Here is a 27,994-nt window from a genome sequence, read left to right as displayed (position 1 = left end):
AAGGATTTCTGACCTTTCTTCTCCTCTCACATCTATCATTTCCTATACTATATCAGGTACAGCACTTGTCATTTTATGTATACACTGGAATAACAATAATCGTGAAATAATCATTGATCTGTTGAACCCTATATGTGTCAAGGAGCTGAATAGGTTGATAATCAATTGCCATAAATATATACTCTGCTTATTCATGTTTTAGTTATTTGTAGATAGACAGTAACAAAGCCTCTGTATATGTAATGTATAAATAGACATTGTATATTGTAACAATATTACAAGAATGAGTTATTTTCTTTTAAATCATGTTTTAATTAAATTATTAGGTATATGGTTGGCTACTTCTGACGAAGAATTAACCTTTGCCACCTATGTATGTTTAACAGATGAAATGTTTATGTTATTGAAATGTTATTGAAATGTTTTGTTTATCACAATGAATTTTATTAAAGATTGCTAAATATTTTATTCCTTCTGAACTCATTTGTTTGTTTACAGTTACTTTTGCATTTTTGCTCATTAAGTTGCTTGGGAAAGATATTTTCCACTGTACAATGCCTTCCAGGCCACACTAGAAAGAACCCAACCAACACTTTACAAATTCATAGAAGCCCTACAAGAAGAACACATCTACCAGGAACTAAGAATTGAGCAATCTGTAAACCAAATTAAACCTAAAATTACCAAACAAACAGAAGAAAGTAGGACATGTAACAATGTGCAGTTAGAATGTTTGGAAGCAATAAATGAGTACACTACTTCAAAACAATATCAAAATCAGGGTTGAGCTGAGGGTAAAAATGGGCATTTTACGGCCCTGACTGCGGCGTCATAGTCCGTTGGCGCTCCTGTGCCCGGCAGATGGGCGAACAGCTTGTATATTTCATCTCCTGCGAAATGTAAGAGCAGCGACCTCTTAACAGCTCCATCTGTTTCCCTCGTTGCTATGAAATAATTGTCAAGGTGGCCAATCCACACCTTCCATCTAGGTGACATGGTGGCAGGGTCGATGAGTTCACTAAACGGAGGGAGTGCGCTGATCTGGGAGTGCACCGGATTTGGTGGTGCAGCCGGGGCTATGGGTTATTTAACCGCGGGCGCGGCTTGATCTACCATCATGCGTTCCTATATCGGGACTTCACCCACTCACGGTTCTGTGCACTTGGTGTGCCAGTCACTCGCGCACGTTGCTCTTTACCTGTGTTGTGGGTGATTGAGTTGATTGTGCCAATGCTTGTTGTTTGTGTCCCTTAGTTCTGCCCAGTAGTCCCTGCTTGTGCCAATGTTTGTTTTGCTGCTACTCTGTGCCGGTTTATTAAAAAAATCTTTTTTCTTTTTTGGCCGCGGGGACTTGGCTTTGCCACTGCTTGTTGTTGCCCTCTGCTTGCATTCACGTCAATAGGTGGGGATGCTGGTGCTGTGTGCCAGTTCTTATTGTCCTTTTCTCTCTTTGCTTTGAAATGCTTGGGAGGCCTTGGGGTTGTAGCGCGTCCCAGCGCTTTCACTCGCGCTTTCTGAATGGGCTCGGCGGTGGTGGGGCGTCTCTGCGCATGCGTGCATACAAAGATTCAGCGCGGGCTCCCAGGGCTCCAGCACAAAGCGTGTGGACAGCGGAGGTTTGGGGCACCGACAGATGCTGGACTGAACAGCCCGCAGCTCACCATTGGTGAGTTCTCGGCATCCCCTGATCTTCCCGCTGGCTTCTTTCTTTGACCCAATGTCTGCACGTGCCTGCGCCGTTCCAGCCGCACCACAGGTACTCAGTTCTCAGGGTAAAGGTAAGTCCATCACCTTTGCCCTATGCAAACTACATGCCCTTATACATAGCCCATCAGCAACGGCCATTCAAAGAGTCCTTAAGGCCAAGTTAATGCTGGCCCTTAACTACGCACAACAGGCGTACCCAGGCAAATTAAATAAGGAGTTGGAAAAAATCCATTGCGGGGCATACAAGAGACTGTATCATCTGCCGAAATGTATAAGAAACACTCTAATCCGCCTGGAATTCGCACTTAACCAACAAACCTTGGAAGAAATGGCAGCTCTAAGTAAATATTATTACCTCGCAACAGTGGCATGCGATAACACACTAAAGGCCGTTCTGAAACACATCTTCACTGAACCAGGGAACCCCTGGTCAGCTACCATCAAAGCTGCCATGACGCAATTGAACCTGGCGATTGAGTAATGGAACCCGGATCTTGTCAACTACACGACCATCAAACACGTGATAAAGAGACAAGCGCGTGCACGCTCCCGGGAGCTGGACTTGGAGTCCCTCAGGAAAAGAGCCTTCCATGAGTCCTTATGCTTGCCACACATCGCGCACAATCCACGAAATCATCTTACGCAGGCCGTGGGCCTCCCAGCTCTCCACAAGATCCTCGCCTACAGATTGCACCCCCTGCCGCTCAATGAACTATACCATCCGGAAAATGCAGGCACAGGAGTTCGGGATTGCAGACTCTGCAACTACAAACGAGAGTCACTGGCCCACTTACTGTTTTGCTGCCCTGCCCTACATGCACCCCGCACACTCTACCTTAGGCCCATTCTGAGGGATGCTGGGACACGCACAGTCAAGGAAGCAATCCATCATCTATACACTATGAGCGTAGTAAAACAGATGGCCGCATTCGGAAAATTTATTCAACAGACTCGGCTTGAGTTGACAGCTGCAAGGGCCACACAGGAATAGAGACCTTGCTGTATGAACCCCCGGTGGCCTCACAGGCCCCCGACCGCATGCGACCGTATGAACTTTGGGAACTTCTTACAAATGCTTTTCACCAGAAACTCTGTCGTTTTTTTTTTCTTTTTTTTGCCCCCACGAACTTTGGGAACTTTTTAAGATACACTTGACTACTGGAATTTTGTGGTTTTTAATTTTTGTAATTTTATACTTGAACTTAATGTAATGGTTTTAAGTAACCACACAATAAAAGTCATTCATTCATTCATTCATTCATTCATTCATACTCAGTTCTCTCGCTCCATGCTGAGCCGGCTTGGGAACGTATTATTCTTTTCTTTGTGCGAATCTCATCCCACCCTCGTCGCCATTGTAGCGGGCCAGCAGGGCCCTCACTGACCTTATTCAAATGACTAGCACAGCGGCGCAATAGAGATGCACACAGACACAGTCACATACAGTATCGGACGCAAGTCCTGAGCGCCCGGCACGTTTATTTAAGCTCTCTGGCCACGCCTGGCCAGAAAGTGATACAATATATGTGGGTGCTTTCGGGGTCTCCTCCGCGCTGGTATCTGCAGACGTAGACTAGACCGCTACACTAGCGGTGATCTTTGCCTTAAAACACTGAGAAGGAGCAGTGTCAAGGCTCATGGTTTTTAGGGAATCCCCACCTTTATTTTTGGATTGTGACAGTTTAACAAGGGCACGCCAACCTGTGCTTACTCTATGTGATTCTATTTGTGACATTTACTTTGGTCTTCATATTACCTTTTCAGTTTGAGACTACTCTCAAATCCCTGAACTACTAAATGTCTCTCTAATTTTTTTTGGTTTCCCAAACAGATTATTGATCATGTTTCTCTGTCAGAGTATTGCTGCATAGTGTTTGAGTATATGAAACGGTGGTGTGTTCTGTCAGATTGGTATGAGTGATAATCCCTGTACTACCTCTCATACATCTCTCTTCTCTTTCATATGCAGCACTTACCTGTGGGGTGGCTTCTGAAGACGTACCGAAATCCTAGATCAGACTTAATCAATCGATCAATCAATCATCGCATTTATGTAGCGCACTACTTACCCAGAGGGTCTCAAGGCGCTGGGGGGGGGATCTGCTACTGCTCGAACAACCAGGTCTTGAGTTGCTTCCTGAAGGCGAGGTGGTCCTGGGTCAGGCGGAGGTGGGTGGGGAGGGAGTTCCATGTCTTGGCGGCAAGGTAGGAGAAGGACCATCCCCCTGTGGTGGCTCTACGGATGCGGGGGACGGCGGCGAGGGCGAGGCTGGTCGATCGAAGCTGGCGTTTGGGAGCGTAGAAGTTGAGGCGGCTGTTGAGGTATCCTGGGCCTTGGCTGTGTAGGGCTTTGTGTGCGTGGGTGAGGAGACGGAAGGTGATTCTCTTGTTGACCGGGAGCCAGTGCAGATCTCTCAAGTGTCCTGAGATGTGGCTGCGACGGGGGATGTCCAGGATGAGTCGTGCTGAGGCGTTCTGGATCCGCTGGAGTCTCTTCTGGAGTTTGGCGGTGGTTCCGGAGTAGAGGGTGTTGCCGTAGTCCAGACGGCTGGTGACGAGGGCCTGGGTGACCGTCTTCCTGGTCTCGGTGGGGATCCACCGGAAGATCTTACATAGCATGCGCAGGATGTTAAAGCACGACGAGGAGACAGCGTTGACTTGTCTGGTCATGGAGAGGGAGGAGTCCAGGATGAAGCCCAGGTTGCATGCGTGGTCTGATGGTTTGGGTGCGCTGCCTAGGGCGGGGGCCACCAGGAGTCGTCCCAAGCGGCGGGTGAGGATCCCAGGATGAGGACTTCCGTCTTATCTGAGTTCAGTTTCAGGCGGCTGTTCTTCATCCATTCGGCTACCTCTTTCATCCCTTCGTGAAGGTTGGCCCTGGCGGTGGCGGGGTCGTTGGTAAGGGAGAGGATCAGCTGGGTGTCGTCGGCGTAGGAGATGATGTTGAGGTTGTGCTGGCGTGCGATGTCTGCGAGGGGGCTCATGTAGATGTTGAAGAGGGTTGGACTGAGTGAGGAGCCTTGAGGGACGCCGCAGATGACTTCGGTGGCTTCTGATCTGAACGGAGGGAGGCGGACTCTCTGTGTCCTTCCGGCGAGGAAGGAGATGATCCACTCCAGTGCCTTCTCCTGGACTCTGACGTTGCTGAGGCGTTGTACTAGGGTACAATGGCAGACAGTGTCGAAGGCCGCGGAGAGGTCGAGGAGGATGAGGGCCACTGTTTCTCCGTTGTCGAGCAGCGCTCGGATGTCATCGGTGACTGCGATCATGGCGGTCTCGGTGCTGTGGTTGGCCCGGAAGCCAGACTGCGAGGGGTCGAGGGATCCGTTCGTCGGCGGCCAGCTGCTTGTTGACGGTCTTCTCGATGACTTTTGCAGGAAACGGGAGCAGCGAGATGGGGCGGTAGTTTTTGAGGTCGGTGGGGTCAGCCGATGGCTTCTTGAGTAGAGCGCTGAGTTTGGCGTGCTTCCAGCTCTCCGGCAAGGTAGCAGTGTCGAAGGAGGTGTTGATGATGTCCCGCAGGTGGGGTGCGATGATAGCGTCGGCCTTGTTGAAGACGTGGTGAGGGCAGGGGTCGGTCGGAGATCCGGAGTGGATGGAGTTCATCGTGCGGACGGTGTCTTTGGTGCTGATTGGAGTCCAGGCACGGAGGGTGGTGGTGGGGGGAGGTGGTTCGGTCGTGGTGATCGTCGGTTGAGTGCTGAAGCTGTTGTGTATGTCTGCAATCTTGTTGTGGAAGTAGGAGGCGAGGGAGTTGCAGAGGTCTTGCGAAGGGGTGATGTCGTTGTTTCCGGTGTTGGGGTTGCAGAGCTCTTTGACGATGTTGAAGAGTTCCTTGCTGTTGTGGGCGTTGTTATCCAGTCGTTCCTTGAATGCAGTTTTCTTGGTGGCGCGGATGAGTTGGTGGTGTTTTCGGGTGGCGAGCTTGAGGGCAGTCATGTTGTCCGGTGTTGGGTCTCTGCGCCAGGTTCTCTCGAGGGCTCGGCAGTTCTTCTTGGAGCTCTTGAGTTCGTCGGTGAACCATGGGGCTTTCTTGCTACCGGGTCTGCTGGGCGGGGTCCTCAGGGGGGCGAGCTCGTCTGCGCAGTCGCTGATCCACTTCGTGAGGTTGGTGGCCGCCTGGCTAGGGTTCATTGTGCTGGTGGGAGGGTTCATGCTCAGGGAGGACGCGAGCTGGTCGGCTGTGATCTTGTTCCAGTTCCTGTGTGCAGCCTGTTGCTGGTGGTGGTGGATTGTGGTCCTTGCGAAGCTGAAGTGGACGCAGCTGTGGTCCGTCCAGAGGAGTCCGGTGGCGTGGCTGAAGGCGATGTCCTTGCTGGATGAGAAGACGGGGTCGAGTGTGTGTCCGGCGTAGTGGGTGGGGATGGTCACCAGTTGCTTGAGTCCCAGGTTGGCGAGGTTGTCCAGCAGGGTGGTGGTGTTGCGGTCGTTGTTGTTCTCCAGGTGGAAGTTGAGGTCCCCTAGGAGGATGTAGTCAGCGGAGCAGAGGGCGTGTGGGCTGATGAAGTTGGCGATGTCTTCGCTGAATTGTGTGCGTTGTCCAGGGGGTCTGTAGATGAGGGTGCCTGTGAGGGTGGTCTTGGGGTTGATGTGGACTTGGAAGTGCAGGTGCTCGGCGGTTGCGAGGGTGTCATCGGTAATGGTCGTGATGCGGATGGTGTTCCTGTGGACGATGGCGATGCCTCCTCCGGTGTGGTTGATGCGGTCCCTTCGGATGATCTTGTAGCCCTCTGGGATGGCGATGGCGATGTCAGGAGCTGAGGAGGCGTTCATCCATGTTTCCGTGAAGAAGGCAACGTCTGGGGCTGTGGTGTCGAGCAGGTTCCAGATCTCGATGGCGTGCCTGTGGGCGAAGCGGGTGTTGAGCAGGATGCATTTCAGGTGGCTGCTGCTGTTGCTCGTCTTGGTTGGTGTAGGTGTAGTGCAGGTCCGGAGGCAGGTGAACTTGCAGGAGTTGCAGCAGAAGGGTCCGTGGGTGCGTCTCGGGGTGGCTCGGTAGCAGCCCGGGACTCTGCCGGCGTTGAGTGCGTTGAGGGTGGCGGCGTCGTACGTCCGGCGAGTGGGCTGGGGTCTGCGGGGGCCAGGGGTCCTGGCGCTGGGCGCGGTCCAGGCGCGGACGGGCGCAGACGGGCTTACCTTTGGCGCACCTTCGGCGCTCAGTCTGCGCTCCCGCTGCGCGCGTCCGCTGCGCTGTCGCTCTGGGGGTGTCATAAATCTGTAGCCGGGAGGGCGGGTCAGCTGGGAGGCGGGAGCGGGGCGGCCAATGGGCTGGAGGTGGGCGGGGCCGCAGGGAGGCAGCGGCGGGAATCGGCGATGACGGGCTGCTCAGCAGCGGCTGGGTCGCTCAGGCAGGCAGGCAGGCAGACAGGAAGGCGTTTGGCAGCAGGAGGGGTGACCCGGCCTCGTAGAAGGCACATTGGTCACTCCAGAAACGCCAGCAGCTCTTTCCTTAAATCTGTAGCCGGGAGGGCGGGTCAGCTGGGAGGCGGGAGCGGGGCGGCCAATGGGCTGGAGGTGGGCGGGGCCGCAGGGAGGCAGCGGCGGGAATCGGCGATGACGGGCGGCTCAGCGGCGGCTGGGTCGCTCAGGCAGGCAGGCAGACAGGAAGGCGTTTGGCAGCAGGAGGGGTGACCCGGCCTCGTAGAAGGCACAGTGGTCACTCCAGAAACCCCAGCAGCTCTTTCCTTAAATCTGTAGCTGGGAGGGCGGGTCAGCTGGGAGGCGGGAGCGGGGCGGCCAATGGGCTGGACGTGGGCCGGGCCGCAGGGAGGCAGCGGCGGGAATCGGCGATGACGGGCAGCTCAGCGGCAGCTGGGTCGCTCAGGCAGGCAGGCAGGCAGGCAGACAGGAAGTCGTTTGGCAGCAGGAGGGGTGACCCGGCCTCGTAGAAGGCACAGTGGTCACTCCAGAAACGCCAGCAGCTCTTTCCTTAAATCTGTAGCCGGGAGGGCGGGTCAGCTGGGAGGCGGGAGCGGGGCGGCCAATGGGCTGGAGGTGGGCGGGGCCACAGGGAGGCAGCGGCGGGAATCGGCGATGACGGGTGGCTCAGCGGCGGCTGGGTCACTCAGGCAGGCAGGCAGACAGGAAGGCGTTTGGCAGCAGGAGGGGTGACCCGGCCTCGTAGAAGGCACAGTGGTCCCTCCAGAAATGCCAGCAGCTCTTTCCTTAAATCTGTAGCCAGGAGGGCGGGTCAGCTGGGAGGCAGGAGCGGGGCGGCCAATGGGCTGGAGGTGGGCGGGGCCGCAGGGAGGCAGCGGCGGGAATCGGCGATGACGGGCGCCTCAGCAGCGGCTGGGTCGCTCAGGCAGGCAGGCAGGCAGGCAGACAGGAAGGCGTTTGGCAGCAGGAGGGGTGACCCGGCCTCGTAGAAGGCACAGTGGTCACTCGAGAAACGCCAGCAGCTCTTTCCTTAAATCTGTAGCTGGGAGGGCGGGTCAGCTGGGAGGCGGGAGCGGGGCGGCCAATGGGCTGGAGGTGGGCGGGCCGCAGGGAGGCAGCGGCGGGAATCGGCGATGACAGGCGGCTCAGCGGCGGCTGGGTCGCTCAGGCAGGCAGGCAGGCAGACAGGAATGCGTTTGGCAGCAGGAGGGGTGACCCGGCCTCGTAGAAGGCACAGTGGTCACTCCAGAAACGCCAGCAGCCTTTTCATTAAATCTGTAGCCGGGAGGGCGGGTCAGCTGGGAGGCGGGAGCGGGGCGGCCAATGGGCTGGAGGTGGGCGGGGCCGCAGGGAGGCATCGGCGGGAATCGGCGATGACGGGCGGCTCAGCGGCGGCTGGGTCGCTCAGGCAGGCAGGCAGGCAGACAGGAAGGAGTTTGGCAGCAGGAGGGGTGACCCGGCCTCGTAGAAGGCACAGTGGTCACTTTGGTATTATAAGACACCATCCTAGCAGCAGTTTTTACTATTTTATCCACTTCCTTTTTCCCCGGAGTGTTCCCTTGCATAGCAGTGTATTACTACTCTGTGTGTGGTTATGCTCAGGGGAGTAGGGGGGCTTTCCTAGACTCCTTCTCCGCGCTGGGAGCTTTAAAGGTTAGTGGCATTACTTGTATTGTGCTGCTGATAGATCCTGACACCTGGTCAGGGACACCATACCTAGTTACAGGCCCGTCTTTCCCCCATCTAGCAGACTTCCTCTACCCATGATCCTTACTTCTCTGCGACCCCTCTTGCTAAATCAGACAGTTATCAGCCCAGAAACTATCCCTAAATAGGCAATCCGGTAGTTCATAGCCCTACCCCCTGCCTTACAGATCACTGTTTACCACCCCCGACCCTCAGTGTCGCTTAGGAGTACCTGATCGCATCCCCTCCCTGTAGCTCCCATATAAACATTGCCCCTTAAATCACTTTTTAAGTTTCCCCCCCTTTATCCTCCCCTCCTTCTTACTGCACTGTAGCTACCCATCCCGATTGATCATGATTATTCTTTTATTGTGTAATGCCATCACATTATTCTATTTGACTGAGGGATGACATCCATTTATGTTGTATGCTTTCATCTTTGCTTTTTGTTTGCTAAATAAACACAACACAAAAAAAGAAAGCAATTTAAAGAGAACAAAGTAAATAAAAACATATAGAAATGTAAAACAAAACATTGGAATAACAGTAAATACACACACACGATAAAATATAACATTTTCCACCCACAAATAGATAATTAAATTAAACTTTGAATTCTGTATTGGCAGACCTTCATCCATATCGATGTAGTAAAAATAAATGGATTCAACCCAGATCTGTGACTGGGGGTGAGTATCTGAAAAGTTTCTGCACTCCTTCCCTCATCTCATTGTGTTTGCTTTGCTCACCCTAAGTTGGCATGGTATGCCTAGACGTGGGTCCCTTGCTCACTTTGCCACTGGATTCAAGCTAGCCTAGCTGATGAGGAGTGTTACCTCGAAACCAGTCTCAGAATGCTTGTTTCCAGTCCAGGGAAGACCTTGCACGGTAGTTCGAGCTGGACTGTTCCCATGAGGAACAAAGTCAAAACTGATTTGCATATGGCTGGGTCTGAGCCTGGGTGGCGAAATAAGCTAAAAAAGAATGATGGATTCAACCCAGATAAGTCACTGAGGGTAAGTGTCTAAAAAGTTTCCGCACACCGTCCAGCATCCCCTTGTGTTTACTCTGCTTGCCCTAAGTTGGCAGGGCATGCCCAGACATGGGTCCCTTGCTCACTTTGCCGCTGTATTTAAGCTAGCCTGGCTGATGAGGGTTGTTACCCTGAAACCAGCCACAGGGTGCTTGTATCTGGTCCAGGAAAGAACTGGCATGGCAGTTTGAGCTGGACTGTTCTCATGGGGAACAGGGTCAAACTGATTTGTATATGGCTGGGTCTGAACTGTAGTGGCAAAGTGAGCTAAAGAACAATGATGGATTCAACCCAGATCTGTAATGGGGGTGAGTGTCTATGAAGTTTCAGTGCTCCGTTCATCATCACATTGTGTTTGCTTTGTAAAAATATAATCCTCTAATTAATGAGAAAATTAAGTCAAACAAAAGCCTCAGAACATTGAAAAAAGAAATAGGTCCAAATTAATTTCAAAGAAGCAACCCGCGTCATAAGGAACCATACAAAATTAAAAAGAATTAAAATAAAACACTCCAGGACGGTAAAAAAATCATAAATTAAAATATTGGTTTGCTGGAAACTAAAATATTTTCCTTTAAAAAAAATGCAAAATCCTCATGTCCATAAAATAACTTGGGAACCATAAACCTGTAAAAACATACAAAAGCCACCAACAAAAAAGCCAAACCTGTGATGCAACCACCTCCCAGATCAGGAGTTAAATCCTGATCTGGCAGGCATAGAAGAGCCTATAATGCATGCCACACCAGGCAGGAAGTGGGGATGCAAACACAGGGCACACTACCTATCTCAAAGAAATGTATATGTTTGAAATTAAAAATTGTTCCATATTTTCAAAAATGTAAAAATGCAAAATATCAAATGATGTTTAAAAATATTTGTAACATGTTTTGCATACCAAAATGTACAGACAATGATGTTTTAAATTTTTTTTTACGTGAAAATCATATTTGTATTTAAAAGAATGTTAACATACAATTACAATAAAATGCACAAAATAAAAATAGACTATTAAACTCTCTTGTACTTTTATTTGTAAATGAAGGTTATATTTATAATGCAATACTCATATGTTTACATCTAATACTTACATTTTAACTAAAAAAAGTTACAAAATAGACCTCCCACTTCAATGGAAACCAATGTTGTCCGCATGTCGTACATTAAAAACATCAAAGGAAAGTGTGTTGTAAAAACAATCTTAGGGAAAAGTGCTGGGCAGGAAAGGGTTAACATCTAGTATTCCCATTCCAATCTAAAACATTTTGAGTAAGGTGTAGGGTTGGGAGATACATTCAGCTCTGCTGGCAGAGTTCAAAGAATTTTGGCCAGACCATGTTACGCTTGTAACATTTAGTTTCCAGCCAAACTCCGCTAATCGCAGCATGGCATAATATTTTGTTACTCGCGGCTCGCCAATGGTAAGCTGATGAGTGAGAATTGCCATCCTCTAGAGCAGAGGTCTTGAAACTTTTTGATGCCGAGACCCCCTTGTAAAACCTTTTTAGGCGTAAGGACACCCTTCCGACAAAAGATTCTAGAAACTGGTACTCCTCATCATCAACAACTATCGACAAACATAAATGCGCCTGTTAGACCTCATCACATCCATCCATCCATCATTCATCCACCCACACTTCCACACATCCATCCATCCTTCATCCATCCACCCTTTCATCCTTCCATCCATACATCCATCCTTTACCTATCCACCCGTCCATCCATCCACCCATCATTCATCCACCCACCTTTTCACACATCCATCCATCATTCATCCATGCAACCTTTTATCCATCCATACATCCATCCTTCATCCATCATCCATCACCCTTTCATCCTTCCATCCATACATCCATCCTTTACCTATCCACCTGTCCATCCATCCACGCATCATTCATCCACCCACCTTTTCACACATCCATCCATCATTCATCCATGCAACCTTTTATCCATCCATACATCCATACATCCATCCTTCATCCATCCACCCTTTCATCCTTCCATCCATACATCCATCCTTCATCCATCCACCCTTTCATTATTCCATCCATATATCCATCCACCCTTTCATCCATACATCCTTCATCCACCCACCCTTTCATCCATCCATCCACCCATCATTCGTCCCCACCTTTTCACACATCCATCCATGCATCCATGCAACATTTCATCCATCCATACATCCATCCACACTTTCATCCTTACATCCATCCTTCATCCATCTACCCTTTCATCCATCCATTCACCAATCATTCATCCACCCACCTTTTCACAAATCCATCCATCATTCATCCATGCAACCTTTTATCCATCCATACAATCATCTTTCATCCATCTACCCTTTAATCCTTCCATCCATACATCCATCCTTCATCCAGCCACCCTTTCATCCATCCACCCATCAATCATCCACCCACCTTTTCACATATCCATCCATCCATCATTCATCCATGCAACCTTTTATCCATCCATACATCCATCCTTCATCCATCCCCCCTTTCATCCATCCATCCATTCATCCATCCTCCATCCACCCACCTTTTGACACATCAATCCATCCTTCATCCATCCATCCACCCTTTCATCTTTACATCCATCCACTCATCATTCATCCACCCACCTTTTCACACATACACCCATCCTTTCATTCTTACATCCATCCATCCTTCATCCTTCCTTCCATCCATACATCCCTCCACCCACCCATTCATCCTTCCATCCATCCATACATCCTTCATCCATCCACCCTTTCATCCATCCACCCACCCACCATTCATCCACCCACCTTGTCTGTGCCTCTCTCATGGAGGGGAGGGGGGGTCAGTATCTCTCTGCATCTTCTTCCTCCTTCCTCTCTCATGGGAGTGAATCTCTGTGCCTCCCTGCTGGAGGGGGGGACAGACAGGCTGTATAAACATCTTACCGTGAAGAACAGACTCTCAGCCACATTTCTCCTGCACAGGCGCCGGGTATGAGGGCTTGTGGGACTTGAACCAATGATTGTAATGTCCTTCTGCTGTTTACTGTGTGTTTGTAAAGCGCTCTGATACCTAAGGGTTAAACTAGTGCTATATAAAACGTTAAAAATAAACCCCACAGCTAAGTCCATTGAACTCAAAGAGCTACAGCCTCCGCCCCCAGCCCCCCCCCAGCTCGTGTATGTGAGCCAGGCTGAAACAGCTTCAGGGACACACACAAAGGCACACCAGAGTACTTCACAGGTCTTCAAAGAACCTTTACTTGTTAATGAGGCTTTAATGTTTGCCGTGAGCACCCTCAATCAGCCCGACGCCAGGAACTGCACTCTGACAGAATCTGCGACCCCCTTCCCAGGACTCCACGACCCCCCTGGGGGTCGCGCCCCACAGATTGAAGACCTCTGCTCTAGAGTAATCTTTGGGTGCAAGAGGACACCGAGAAAGGTTTTCCCAGTGCGGGCAGTTGCAGGCAGCCATGACCATTCACAGTGAGAAAGCTGCCGCTTGACTAGAAAATATACTCAAGTGGCAGCAAAGAAGCTACGCCCTCTGGCTTCTCAAGCTCTCTCAAGCTTCTGGTGCTAAAAATCAGCAGGAGTAGCTCAACACGCCGATTTCCACCTGATCGCGAAATCTCACGGAGTTTCCATGTAACTCAGCAGAATTCCACAGAGTTAAACTGTGTGGGTTCCGTCAACCCCTAATGAAGTGTTGGGTACTAAAGAGGTCAAATTTACTATTTTCAGTCCAATCAAAGCCATTTTGAAGAAGGTGTCACTAAATGTGTTACATTTATTATTCCACTCCAATCTCAGCTTTTTAAGGGACAATGTAGGACACTAAAGGAGGTTCATTTATTATCCCCACTGCAATATAAGGGGCATATGTATCAAGCAAATTCGCATTCGCAAAGGCCGAAATTCGCAGAATTTCGGCCTTTGCGAATGCGAATTTGCTAAATGGTATGTATTAAGCAAAATGTGGTGCAAAAAAAGAATCAGAAAATTTGTGAATACTTATTTTGCAATTGCATTTAAGGAATCGCAAATTTTCCGATTCCTTAAATGCAATGCATAGAGCAAAAAAATTTAGCAAAATGTCCTTAAAGAATCCTTAAAGAATCGCAAATTACCACCAACTTCTAGTTGGTGGTAAGTTGAGAATTCCTTGAAAAATGCACATAAGGTGTTGGGCAATAAAGAGGTCTTTTATTTAGTATTCCCAGTCCATTTGAGCCATTTAGGGATTAAGGGGAATGCTATGGACACTAAAGGTTTTAAATGTACTATTCCCACTCCAATCTAAGCCATTTTGGGGATGGTGGTGGACATTAAAGCGATAACATTTACTACTCCTATCTAAGCCATTCAAGGGAAAGTGGTGGACACTAATGAGTGACATTTACTATTCTCACTTGATTCTAAGCCACTTAGAGGAAGGTGTTGGACACTAAAAGGGTGATGTTTACTATGCAAACTCCAAACTCATCCATTCAGGGGCAGGTGTTGGGCACGAAAGGGGTAACATTTACTATTCCCACTCCAATCAAAGCCACTTGGGGAAAGTGGTGGACACTAAAACGGTTACATTTATTAGTCCAACTCCAATCCAAGACAGTTTGGGGAAGGTATGTGACACTAACAGACTTACATTTCATATTCACAATTTAATGTAAGCCATTTAGGTGAAGGTGTTGGGCAGTAAAGGGGTGATAGTTTCTATTCCCACTCAAACTTCTTCGATTTGGCTAAAGGTGTTGTACACTTAAGAGGTGACACTTTCTGTTCCCACTCCAATCTAAGCTATTTATGTGAAGGTGTTGGGCAATAAAAGGGTGACATTCACTATTCCCTCACCAAATTTAGCCATTTAGAGGAAGTTGTTGGACACTAAAGAGATAACATTTACTATTTACACTGCAATCTAATATAACTTTTTAACATAATTAAAAGTAAAAATAACACACCATATAAATTACATGCTTTAAAATTATATATTTTATAATAAAATAATTATTCCATTGATTAAGGAAAAATATATTAAAATATATATTGTACATAAAATCAACAAAATAAACAATAATTAAAAAAAACTAAACATATATTAAAACTAATGTATAAAATAAGTATAATTTCATAAATAACATACATACATTATGAATAATAATTTTCAATCACATTCACCAAAATTAACTGAATTCATACAAAATTATGCAAACAAACAAATGTGAAACAATTACAAAACAACATTTTTTCATTAAAAACAATTAACTATAAATAATAAGAATTATAATGCACATTCTTTTTTTTATTGAGATATATATGTATTTATCTGCAACATACTTTTATGCAAAATCTATCCATAAAACATAATAAAAATGTAAATGATGATAAAATATTAATATTAAAAATATTCAAATATTTACATCACCTAAAACAGATAATATTTTACAAATTTCCATTTTATAAATAAAATGTTAAAGAAAAATGCAATTGTGTACATTAAAAGTTAAATAAATTATGATTAAGGGCCTTATTACGAGTTTGATGGTCCTCCTGTCAGCCCGGCACCGCTGCACCGACAGGAGGAGGGGCAATCCTGTCGAGCACCCACCCGCCGCCCATGGCTTGTGGGGGATGCTGCAGCAGTCTCATGGCGGCGGATAGGTGAGCCTTAACTGCAGACACCACTGTGACAGCACCTACAGCATGTTCCTGCATGGTGTGGAATGCATGCTAAACTGTGCAGAAACTGGGGTGCACTTCCATGGGGCTCCAACATGTAACCCCAGTATACACCCCCAGGCCATGGAACAGCATGGAACCCCCTTTATTGCCTCTCCATCAAATCTCCATCACCATTTTCATGGCAGGCTCACTGCCATGAAACGGGAAGCAAACAGGTGACTGGTAATGTGCATGGCGGTACCAAAGTGGCACTGCTAGTATATTGCTGACCCCTTCTGCTGTGCATCCACTGAAGGATATTTAGATTTAAAATGTTTCAAAAAAGATATTCCATTCATACTTTATTTCGGCCTCTAGGGCCATAAATGTGCAAACAAAACAGTTGATATACAGTTATGGTTTAAAACAGGGGAGACTGCAGGACATCTTCATATACAATAATCATCAATAATCATCTCACGAGTACAAGGAACACAGTGTGAGTACATCAGGGATGTAAGAAAAATATCCTCAGAACAGACTTTCAAAAAATCCTTAAAAACTTGGATCTATGGACTCCCAGAATCCAAATGCAAAACTAAGGTTTAAACCATTCTCAAATTCCCATATGCAGTCGAAACATGGTACAACCTGCCAGCAATGCAGACAAAAGCGCCAGGATGCTCCCTGGAGTGACAGAGCGCTATACAAAAACCACCAAACATCAAACATACTACTAACATATACCGGTTAAAAAACAAGTAAATACAACCATCCTCAGATTAAAAGCTCTAAAATGTATACAAGAATAAAATTATGGGACGGCGATGCAAAGCCCAAGGCATGGGTACAAACTTGCTCAACCTACGCGGGTTCGTACCTTCATTCATCCCCATACAATCTACTTTAGGTAAGCCCGGCTCATGTGCCACATGCAGTTTAAAAAGCGTGATACAGCAAAGACAATTGGTGGGTGAGTGTCATACTTTAAAACCCTATAAGCCTCTATGCAGCGCACGAAGCCTAGATTCTTACATAGTTGGATTAACCAACGCTTGTGCGGCATCCAATAGGCAGGACAGAGGAGCAGGACATGTAATTCAGACTCCTCCTTATATTTACATGCAGGACATTCACTTGTTTGATCTCTCACCCATTTGCTAGTATGTGCTGCTAGTGGAATGGTCCCCAATCTCAGTTGCCGATACAATTTCCTAGCCAATGGAAGTTGAACGAGGTCTAAAAAAGTTTCCTTGCTGTATACATCTTTTACTAGTAGAAATTCTGCTGTTAGACGACCCGATGAGACACTTTCTTGAATGGCCGTTAGCTTAGCTATTCTATAAGAGTTGACTAGGTCCAAACTAGAGATCTTGGCACATGCTATCTCGGGTGTTCTCCAGAGGCCCGACTTGCCCAGCTCAAAAGCAAGATCCCTTATATGACACAACCAAGGAATTTTCTTTGTGGTACAAATGGATAGGAGCTCGGTTAGCTCAGCCCTGTAATCAGACAGCTCTGGGGTCACCCACATCCTCCACCAGAAAGTTAAGGGTCTCAGGGTGATTTATTCATCTAGGGGCCTCATTCCTAAGTCCATGCGTAGGGGTCCGAGGGGGGTGCTGCAGGGTAGGCCTAAGAGCTGCAGCATGAAGTTATTCTCCACCTTTATCAGATTAGTGGTGAGGCAGTGCCCCCACAGCTCCACCCCCATACAACATGGCACCCATTGCTTGGGCTTTGTAAATTTCCACCACAGGGGCGGCTGGTTTATAAACTGAGGTTCTATACAATTTCATTATTTCGCCCACTGTCTTTGTTAACCTGAGCCTTGCTTTATCCAACTGTGGACCCCATTCAAAGTTCTCTGACAAGGTAACTCTCAAATAATAAAATATCTTGATTCTTTCCAAGGGGGTGCCGTGCAAAGAAGGGTTTGGACGGGTCGTGTGAGGACGTGACTTGGGGGCACCGTTGTCCTCGATTGTTTTAAGATGGTAAATAAGACCGTTAATAAAATGTCAAAATAAATTAGGGGCTAAACCACATCCCTCTCGTACCACCTTTTGGACACGAAAGCGGGAAGTAAGTTCCCCATGCTTTCCACAGTGGAGCCTCTCTATGACGTTTAGAAGGTATGGAGGAATCTCAAGGTCGCTCTGCACCTTCCAAAATTTTTCCCTGGGTACGAGGTCAAAGGCAGACTTCAGATCAACAAATAATAAATAGAGGCTGCCATCCTCTATAGTCACCGTTTTCCAGTAGATCAGATGTATTCTAACTATCTGGTCTACGGTTGACATATATGATCTGAAGCCTGCCTGGTAAGGACTTAGTATTTGCTCTTCTTCCAGCCAGCCCTGAAGGCGGTCCAGTAGCACCCGGCCAAAGAGTTTTTGGGAATATCAATTAGACTGATCGGCCGATAGTTGGAAAGTGAGAGGGGACAGCATTTTTTGAATATGGGTACAGTCTCATCCCTGCGCCAAGTATCGGGGGGATTCATGCCCTTCAGTACTGCATTAAATAGGGCACATAGGTATGGAATCCATATTGTGGATTCTTCACGAAAAGGATCCCCCGGTACTTTATCTAGACCTGGGGCTTTGTTCCGGTGGAGCTTATTGATAGCGTTTCTCATTTCGATCATGGTGATCTCCGTGTGGAAGATCCTCCAAGTGGAACTCCAGTGCCACTGTTGGCTAGATTTACAGGACCACTATCCCTGAGCGAGTACAATGACCCAAAATAAGTCTCCCAGGCTTCTGGGGCTATGTTTGGCTCGATTGCTGGTCTCCCTTCCCTATCACCCGAGCTCACTATTACCCAAAAGGTGTTCAGGTCATTGTCTTTCAGGGCAATCCTGAGCATTTCCCACCTCTCAAGTTCCCAATTTTTTTTCCCTTACTGGGTGAACCGTTTGTACCTAACCAGGGCAAGTTTGATTTGCGAACTGTCATTGACCTTGACCGCATCCAAAAGATACTGCTTGGTCTTAAGACAGTTGGCGTTGAACCAGGGGCATTAATTGTGGCTGTTTTCTCTAGCACCCACCACCAGAGAAAAAACATCTGCCAGCTTCAAGCAGAGCTCTGTGTGAGTTTTCCCTACCTTGTCTAGATCCGTGGTGGGGCCCTCCACCTGGGCTGCCTCCCACATTTTGGCTATAAATGGAGTTGCCAACTGGTAGACTTTAGCTAGCTTTACAGGACACTGTTGGATGTGACCCCATCTAACATTTCTTCTATTGTTTGTCACTATTAATGCACTATGGAGATTAGGGAGTACAGAAGATGATTTGGAGATGCCAAGATCCCATTTTTTAGGATCAAAATAAGGGCATTATAGTCACTATCCTGCCTTTGCGTGATGTGAAAATCGAGAATTTTATCCCAAAGTCTTGCTTCCACCCGAATATAGTTAATGAGGGAGGCTTGTCCTACTCTACTGAATGTGGTCTGCCCTCCGATTTAGGCCGGCCATTACATGCCCTTAGCGAGTAAATTAGGGTGAATGAATTTAGGTGCATAGCCAGTGGGGTCCAAACTTTGATGGGAGTAATGAAGGGACTGGGAATAGACCAATAAAGATCTTCTTCCGTTGGGTCCGAGTGTGAGGGATCAGTGAGGGGTTCAAAGTGGCAGTTAAAGTCACCCCCTACAATCAGCCATGTCCCTCTATCCAAAGTGGGAATAAACTGCCCCAGATGGGCAATGGTGGCAGATTCTTGGCTAATGTTGACAGGGCGAGAATACACGTTGATTAGAGCAATTTTCATCCTTGTTAGGAAGTAGAGCAGGGCGCACTGGATGTCGTTTGTGGGTGTTGTTATCTGCACCGCCCTACAGCCAAGGTTGGAGCCTACCCAGATGGATAAGCCACCAGAGGGTCTCCCCCTCCCCCGTGGTAGCTGGGATGTTGTAGAAGGCAAAATCCACCCGTTGAAAGTCTTCCTTCGCCCAGGTCTCTTGGAAAATACAGATGTTGTGTTTGTGGACAAAATCATCCCATTCAGGGCAGGGCAGTTTGTTTTTAAGGCCTGCCACGTTCCATGAGAGTACCCTTATCCTTTGACAAGCCTGCTCTCCCATCATGTGACCCCTACGACTGTAGCGCCTTGTGTTGGAAGGGCGCCAGGGTCGACCACACAACACACATCTGGTTCCCTCCTCACTGCACCTTCTCTGCTTGTGTCACCCAGAATGGCAGAGGATTGGACAGCAAGGACCTCACGTGGTTTGGTTCTACCTCCTTTCTGGATGGTCAGGTGGGTGTGGCATAAACCGACACCCTAAGGGGTTTATTTCGAGCCACACCTTGCTGCTCCCTTGGGGTCGTGTCCTGCCATTTGTCAGTGCCCAACCCTGGATGGTACCTCCCCCAGTCAATCCACCTCAGCATCATATCTGTTGTTCACCTGGATGTTGAATGGGGGAAGCCTGTTGTGTGGGCAGCCCAGCCACCCTCATGTGGGGGCCCTGGGCCAACTACTGGAATTAAGGGGTGAGCAGCACTTCTTAAAAATGGCTGTTGTTGTGCATAAAAGATATTCATGGGCCGCAAACTCATGGCTGTTGTGGCATTATGGCAGTTAGTGGGAGTTTTAAATAAATTGGTCACAGTGAGGGGATTTTTAAAATGTATGACTACACAATCACCTGCATCACTTTTTCTGCAGTTTCCCACCCACCCTACCATGAAAACTCTCCTGCTCTGGCATAGTTGAAGTGCTTGTGTTTTGCAAGCCAGAACAGGCATTTGTTTCTCAGCTCCAGGTGAGTTTCCTTGGTGTTGGGTTCAATGGGCGGGACGCCTGTCAGAACAGCTACATACGGGGAGCAAGCAGGCGTGAGGTTTATGTCTGGGAGGTTTGGGCTTGGGCAAACGTTCCTCCCCTCGCTAGGACCTTGTGCTGGTTGTCTGCCCTCTTTTCTGTTGGTGGCTCGAGCTTGGGGGCTAGGTGCTTCTCAGTGTCTTGGTCGAGGTGACCTGTTGTTAACTTTATTTTCGAGGCGAATGCTCATATCCTTCTGAGGCCTATGAACACTTTGGTTCCCTGTCTGATATCTAGTCGCTGGGCCCTTGTGTACTTGCCCCTCCAACACAAACGGGGGGCTAAAACCCATGCTCTCCGACTAGCAAAATGCATCGATCCCGCTTGCAGACTTGGAGGTGGGATGGTTAGGTGGGTTGGATAATCTGGCCTCCCCTGTCGCTAGTGCTTTCTCCAAGTTATCTAGACGACTAACAAGGGGTGCCAGTTCTTCTTTAATTATAGCCCTCAGATTATTCTGCAAATCTACCATTACGTTCAGTGCCCATGGCGGATATGTCTTGTCTGTGCTAACTGGTAGCAGCCTACTTGCACTGTGTTCTCCCTCTTCACCCCCCTCTATACTAGCAGTGTTGCCCTCACAATGTTTCTTTTTTTAGATCCAGCCTCGGATGTTAATTTGTGCTTTCCATTCTTGGGGATGCTCGTAGCGTTTCTACTTTTACACACTGCTTTTTTGTGGGTTACTACCTCAGGAGGTGGCAGAGGGTGAGGTTCTGGCTGGATTTGGGGCGAGTTTGGCTGCGTAATCTGATTAGGTGGGGGATAAACAATTCTGGGTGAGTGATAACCACCTTTCTGTTAACTCGATCTCGGAACCCCCATAGCCCTCTGCAAGATTTTGTCTATTGATGTGGGGGGGAGTGGGGGAGTACTTGCCATTTTGGATCGAGCTGCACCATCCCTCCTCCACATTTTGTTGCCTGGTGACAGTTTGCTTCCCTATTTTACTCCGCTCTGAGTTACAGTGTCACTCGATTATCGCCTAGCAGTTTTAGGCCTCTATTAGCTGTGAGGGCAACCAGGAATTATACGCTAGGACAAGGTACTAGCCGCCTCGTAAACACTCCCACTATAGCACAACCAGCCTGTTTTGCAAACGGTAAGAGAGTCACTACAGTCTACAAATCCTTGGTTCTCCTCGAATCGCGGGTGGAGGCTGTCTGTGGCAATGGTGACCCAGAGGAGTGAGCTGGGTGCAGTAGTAGTGAAGGGGGTCAGGTAAGATGTTAACAGTTTTAGCAGGTGGTTTTTCTGGAATGTTGGTTAGAACAACCAAAGGGGGTGTCCCTGCCCTTTCCTGGTGATGACGGGCGCATCCCGCGCTGCGGGAGGTGGGCGAGCCTTTTGTCCTGCCCCTGGGTGCGAGTGCAGTGTCACTGGTGTAGGGGCTGCTGGGGGATCGAGTTCTGCCGTTGCCCTCACGGCGCGATTTGCAGCGTGCTGGCCGTTTCCCTCATGGAGAGATCTGAAGTGTGCTGGCCGTTTCCCTCACAGCATGTGTTGGTGCTGGAGAGCCACTCTCCTCACAACAGGCCGATAAAGCCCTGGGGCGTCCTGCGCTGCGGGAGGTGGCATAGCCTTTTGTCCTGCCCCCTGGCAGGAGTGCATCGTCACTGGCCCAGGGGCTGCTGGGGGATGGGGTTCTGCCATTGCCCTCACGGCGCAATTTGCAGCGTGCTGGCTGGTTCCCTTACGGCGCGTGTTGGACCTGGAGAGCCTTTCCCCTCACGGCAGGAAGGTAAGGCCGATATAGCCCTGGAGCATCCCAGATACTCAAATCTTTGTTTTATTATATTTTGTTAAAACATATTTTCAGAAATATAGAAATATTTGTTTAACTATTACATTTTGATCAGACTGAGAAGAGCAGCTTATTCAGTGAACACATGGTATAATCCATGCTCATGCCCTGGGTTTGACAAGGCAGCTACTAAAGCTAATGTCACTCCCATTCATGTCTGTGACAGGAATGCTCAGAGGGTTAAGAAAAGGGAAGAGGCAAAAGAATGGAGAGACACAGTAAAATGATGAGAAGGCATAAGACAGTATGACATAGTGCCTGTTTTCCTTTGCACTTCAGAATGGCCCAAAGCCTTATGAGATTTTGCAACCATCTTGAGCTTAAGCTGTCTAGATCTGCAAAGGGAGAACACTATAGGGCGACCATTTTAGGGTAACCAGGCACTCCAACACAGACAATAGCAATGCAGAAACAATTCTGCAGTGGAAAGCAATTAAACAAATGTGTAAGCAATTGATTCCTTAATTGAGAGGGGTGAAAGTCCCATTCAAATAATAAACACAATAACTTTACTTTTTAAAATATTCTTTATCAGCATTTACTATTTGTATATAGGATACAATATGCCAATCATATTAATGCAGCGAGCATTAGAAATAAATAAATGAACAGTCTTACCAGGCAACAATTCCACCTTATTAACCCCTCCAACCCAACCCCCCTGAAGCTTCCATGTGGGTACCAGTCCCTAGCACTTGAGAAATTCCCTTCTCAGACTTTAGTGATTTGTCATGGTGTGCACATGCAAATCTGTGTTATAGGGTAGAGCTGTGGCGCCCAGCTGACCTATCCCATGTCAACATTAATGCTCCGAACCATTTAACTGTTCAAGTGTCAGTTGAGACTGACCAAGGGGCTCCAGCAGCGTATGAGTCATTACGCTCCAGATGAGTAAGGTATCCTGTGTTTTATTATCTTTCCTGGTACTTCTCTTATGTGCTTCTTCTGCTCCCGCCCATTTTGGCTGGTCTTATTCCCAGGTTTCCATAGTCAGAGGCTGATGGTCCATCCAGTGTATTGCTAGGTGCCTTATTAGCACCGCAAGGCCTAATACAGTATAGCGCCTACTCAATCGCTGATTTAAGTTTTCGGTGAGAAGCCCCAGCACACATTTATTGATTGTTAGCAGAGCAATACATCCCGTCACACGCTTCAGCTGAGTCAGGATCTCAAGTCCGTAGGGGACCACCACTAGGCAATGCCAGACCATATGCAGAAAATCAGCCTCTACAGCTTAGTATCTAGGACAGTGGCCTTCTCTTGATGCAGATTTAGGGGGTCATTATTATGGCGGACTTTGTCCGTCTGCCATACCCCCGGGAAACAGGACCACCCGCAATGCTTGCGGCGGTCCCGCACCTACAATTAGGATGCGCCCCCCATACTGGCAGGCGCATTCTGCATTTGTAACAAAATGCCACAAAAGCAAGTTGTACCTTTTAATGCACAACGTGACAGGCACAGCGCGGTGCCAGCCATGTTGTACAATGAAATGCAGGTGCACCCCCACCCCCCAAAATCCCTGGCTACGGGCCCCCATTGTCGAAGACTGTATGCCTTTTCGTGGCGGCGTTGTCCCCGCCTGCATACTAATATGGATGGCGGTGTCTACCAGACACTGCCACCATATTAACAGCATTTCCACCCGGTAGGCAATCAGGCAGATTGCCTACCGGTAGAAAACCGGCAGACGTTCTTTCCGTCCGCCGGGGTCTCCCCGCCATAGTAATATGGCAGAGGGAATCGGCATGCTGGCGGGCACAAATGTTGAGCGGATTGCCACCGCATTGCGGGCGGTGGTTATCTACCCGACATGCTAATGGGACCCTTAGTGTGCAGCCATTTAGGGGACAGCTGGGTCATGTGTACAATATTATACAATAATACAATATACAATTAATACATTATTAGAGACCAGTGGTGATTTGCACTTTACAAAAAAAAATATAGTAACTATACTGGATGTGTTGGAACCTAGCGCTCAATGATACCCTCTGAACCCCCGCATGTATCTTGGAACAATCCTTGGGGGAAAACGGTTTATCACTGAGACGCTGCATCTATTTCCAGTGGCTTTAACTGTCCATCTGTGCCCAGCGCTCGATAAAGATGTGTTATAATCCTGACCCTAACCCTGCTATTTACAGTACAGTGTGTGTGTAGTTTCAAGAGCCTCGGGTAACATTGGTCATAGTTGACACGGCGTGGCAGCAATTTTAGCATATTGGTGAAATTGAGTAGGACCTAAGCGAAACTTCTCCATTGCGTCTTGCAGGGTAATAAATCCACCCTCTTGGTAGAGGTCAGAATGCTTCAGAAAACCCTCTCATACCATTTTACAACTGACATTAGCGGAGTGATCTATTCAAAGAGATATCAATCCAGATGTCTAGATCAGGTGCCCACTTTAATACCTGTCACACCACCCGTCTCCAGAGCCTGGCCATCAGGCACATCAAATAGGGAAATTTATGAGGGAGCCCTCCCCTCGCATCCCAAGTTGGTGTCATAATTGCACTCAGCAGGGACCTCTCCCAGTTGGGATCCCTGCCTAGCCAATGTAGAGCATGTTGTAATTGGGCTGCCAGGTAATACAGTTCCAGATCTGGAGCCTCCATTCCCGCTTTGTCCCATTGTCCCACGTGGCGAGTCCTACCCTACATCTCTTTTCATTCAAGAGGAGCTCCACGAAGAGCGAGTCTAGTTTGCAGAAGACACTTCCGAATATTTCATAGAAGGTTCCCTACATAATATATAAGCACCTCAGCAGTATCCCAATTTTATGAGCGCTATCTTATCGATCAATGATAAGTGCAATGTATTCTAAAACTGAATTGAAGGTCGCAAGCCATCCTGTATTACGCTCATAGAACTGCCGTTCATCTTGCATGATGTGCATCCTCAAGTATCAGACCTTGTCAACTGTCAAGGAATAAACACAATCCCTGTCAGTGTGAAACACCAAAAGTCACTAAAGTAACTTGTGCTTAACCCTCTGGTAGTTTGGCACAAAAGTAGTCAAGCTTAACTTATAAATGTGTTAGAAAACACAAAAAAAGAAATATCCCAAAATAATTTAGGAAAAGACAGTACATTTTAATGAATAAAATGACAACAAAATGTACACAATCTAATTATTAGAACCAGAGTTATGAATTTTTAAAGTTTCAAGTGAAACCTAGTGCTTAAAAGAACAAAGTATCAACCACGGATTGATCAGGTCAAAGTCAAAAGTTAAGGCCGACCTTGATGGAGCGCAGGTTGGATACAAGGGGTTCTTGAGAAGTTAGAGTCTCAGCGGGGAAAGGCACCAGGCTGTATCCAAGAATGAGTAGTCCTCTAGACAGAGGGTCAGTGAAGCTGTTGACTATGGCAGGAAATGCTCAGAGCAGAAAAAGCTGGATTTTCAGGCCAAGGAGGTTGTCCTGAAGCCTCGTCAATAGTTCTACCTTACCTCACAATACTCCAGTGGTAGGACGTAGTTGGCTGTAGCCAAAGAGGTCTCCCCAAGGCAGGATACAGTTGTCAATTGGTACCGCTGAAAGGGATTTGCTGCTGTGGCAGCAGGGCAGTCCGTCTTCTGAGTCTTCCACAAGTCCAGAAGTGATTTGTAAGAACCTGGCCTACTCCCATGTCCTTTGTGTGCTTAGCTCCCAAATGTCTGTGGTGACAAAAGGGTATTGTCAGGCCCTTTGGGTGTGCTGCAGGCATGGACTTCTGAAGTGTTATTCAGGGCTGGGCACAACTCCTCCCACAGCCATTCTGCCAAGATAGCCCATATTGTCATACCTAAGCCCCTTTTGTTCCCTTGTTTTCTGGGAGGAATACACATCCCACAGCAAGAGTGTTGTTTTCAGTCATGTGACAGTCATGTAATGCAGGGTATTGACAGTAAGGGACACATTATGATGCTGCTGGGAGCGCCACCAATGGGCCATCTGTGGCGGTCCCACAAGCAGACTGCCCTTCTGGCCGACTGTCGCATTACGATACAGGCGGTCAGACCCTTGACTGTCGGGGGATGGTTTGCTTCCTCCAACATTACCTACTGATCCCATTGGGATGGCTGTTGGAGTGTGATCCTGCATGGAGGCGGTGCCTGACCAGGCACCGCCATCAGGATCATGACGCCCCTTTCTGAAGGCCTTTTATGGCAGTCCTACCACCATGAAAAGGCAGAAAGAAACGACCTTTGGGCCCTGTCCCCCATGGACCACTGTTAAATTGCCTGGGGGCACATTTGGTACCCCCCAAACATCCATGCACCATTTAAGTGCATGGATGCTTGAAAACAATATTTTTTCTACTGCCCTTTTCTGGGCCACAGCACAAGCTACAGTAGAAAAATGCAGTTTCCCACCACTTACACGGTGGTTTGATCAAGATGAGGCAGGTGGGATCGCAAACTCCTTGTCGGGCAGCCTCAATCCTGCTTCGATGGAGGTCAGACGCTCTTCCGACCGCCATTGTAATTAGCCCCTAAGTCACACTGGTATAGGCACAGAAAATGCTAACTTTCTAAAAGTGTCATTTTCAGAATTGCAACTTAAAATCCAACTTGACTATTAAAGAGGATTTTAGCTTGCAATTCATTTGAGCCTAAACATTATTTCTTTACCTGTTCCCAAAATTAAGTTATCACCTGCTTTTGGCCATGCCCGAGTTTCAAATTTGTATTTTAACCTGAAATGACTGGATTTGCAGAAACCAAGGGCCCAATGTAGCTAATAGTTAAATACCGAATTCTAAACACCAGATTTTACTGATTCGGTATTTAGAAATTGGTATTTCAGATGTAGGTAAGAATTCGGTAAAAAATACCGAATTCTTAATATTTGTTATTACCGAATCGGTAATTGAGATTCGGTAATAAGAAATACCTACCCATTCATTCCTATGGGCTTGGAGGCCCATAGGAATGAATGTGAAGACAATCGGTATTACTGAATCGGTAATATCGGAAGGTATTTCAAGGGTGCCAGGCTGTTGCACCCTTGAAATGTGCATGTGTGCACATGTGTGCCACATGGCACTTAAAAAAAACAAGAAAGTGCTTTTTTAAAGGAATTCGTTAATTACCACTAACTTGAAGTTGGTGGTAATTACCGATTCCTTAAGGCCCAAAAGCACTTTTTTAAGTGCTTTCTACATTGCATTTAAGGAATCAGTATTACCGATTCCTTAAATGCAAGGCCAATTAAGAATCGGTATTAAGGAATCGGTATTTACCGATTCCTTATTACCGAATCCTTCCCTTCCCTTTCTTCACGAATGCCTAAATACCGGCGGTAACGGTGAAATTTACTGAATTTCACCGTTATCGACCGGTATTTGGGCCGCCTACATCAGGCCCTAAGAGTTTTAGACGCTGAATTAGATCTTGGCAAACAGGTGGATTTCCATCACCGAGATCTAAATCAGGCCCTTAAGTTTTACAGAAACTTATGTATGTGTGATATTTGACAATTATTTCATGCAGAGTTCATGACATATATTGACAAATGTTTTATAAGTTTGACTATGGGGTACTTGATCGAGAAAACGGGCATTCCCTCATTAGGTAAGTCCTAGGACAAGGAAGGGAGAATACGAAGTAAGAAATCCATCCATTAATTATGTGCAGATTATCTTAATAGTAGACGAGGTGAAGTTGACGTATAGTCAGTTTCCTGTGATTATGAATTAAATGTGCAAGGTAGCCCCACATTTGCTGTATTGATTTCAGTATAATTGTCTCCCTATTGCATATTCACAAGATACAATCCTAGGAAAAATATATGTTTGTTCCCTAGGTTCCATATGGAAATTTGGGGATTCTAGTTGCTTTCCTGATTCTGCCTTTCAATTGCGAGACCAATATGATCGGCAGATAAAGAGAAAGTGAAAATCTATGGGTTAAAAGACTCA

The sequence above is a fragment of the Lissotriton vulgaris genome, chromosome 6 (genome assembly GCF_964263255.1).
Source record: "Lissotriton vulgaris chromosome 6, aLisVul1.2, whole genome shotgun sequence".
NCBI lineage: Eukaryota > Metazoa > Chordata > Amphibia > Caudata > Salamandridae > Lissotriton > Lissotriton vulgaris.
Note: the sequence above shows the minus strand (reverse complement) of the source record.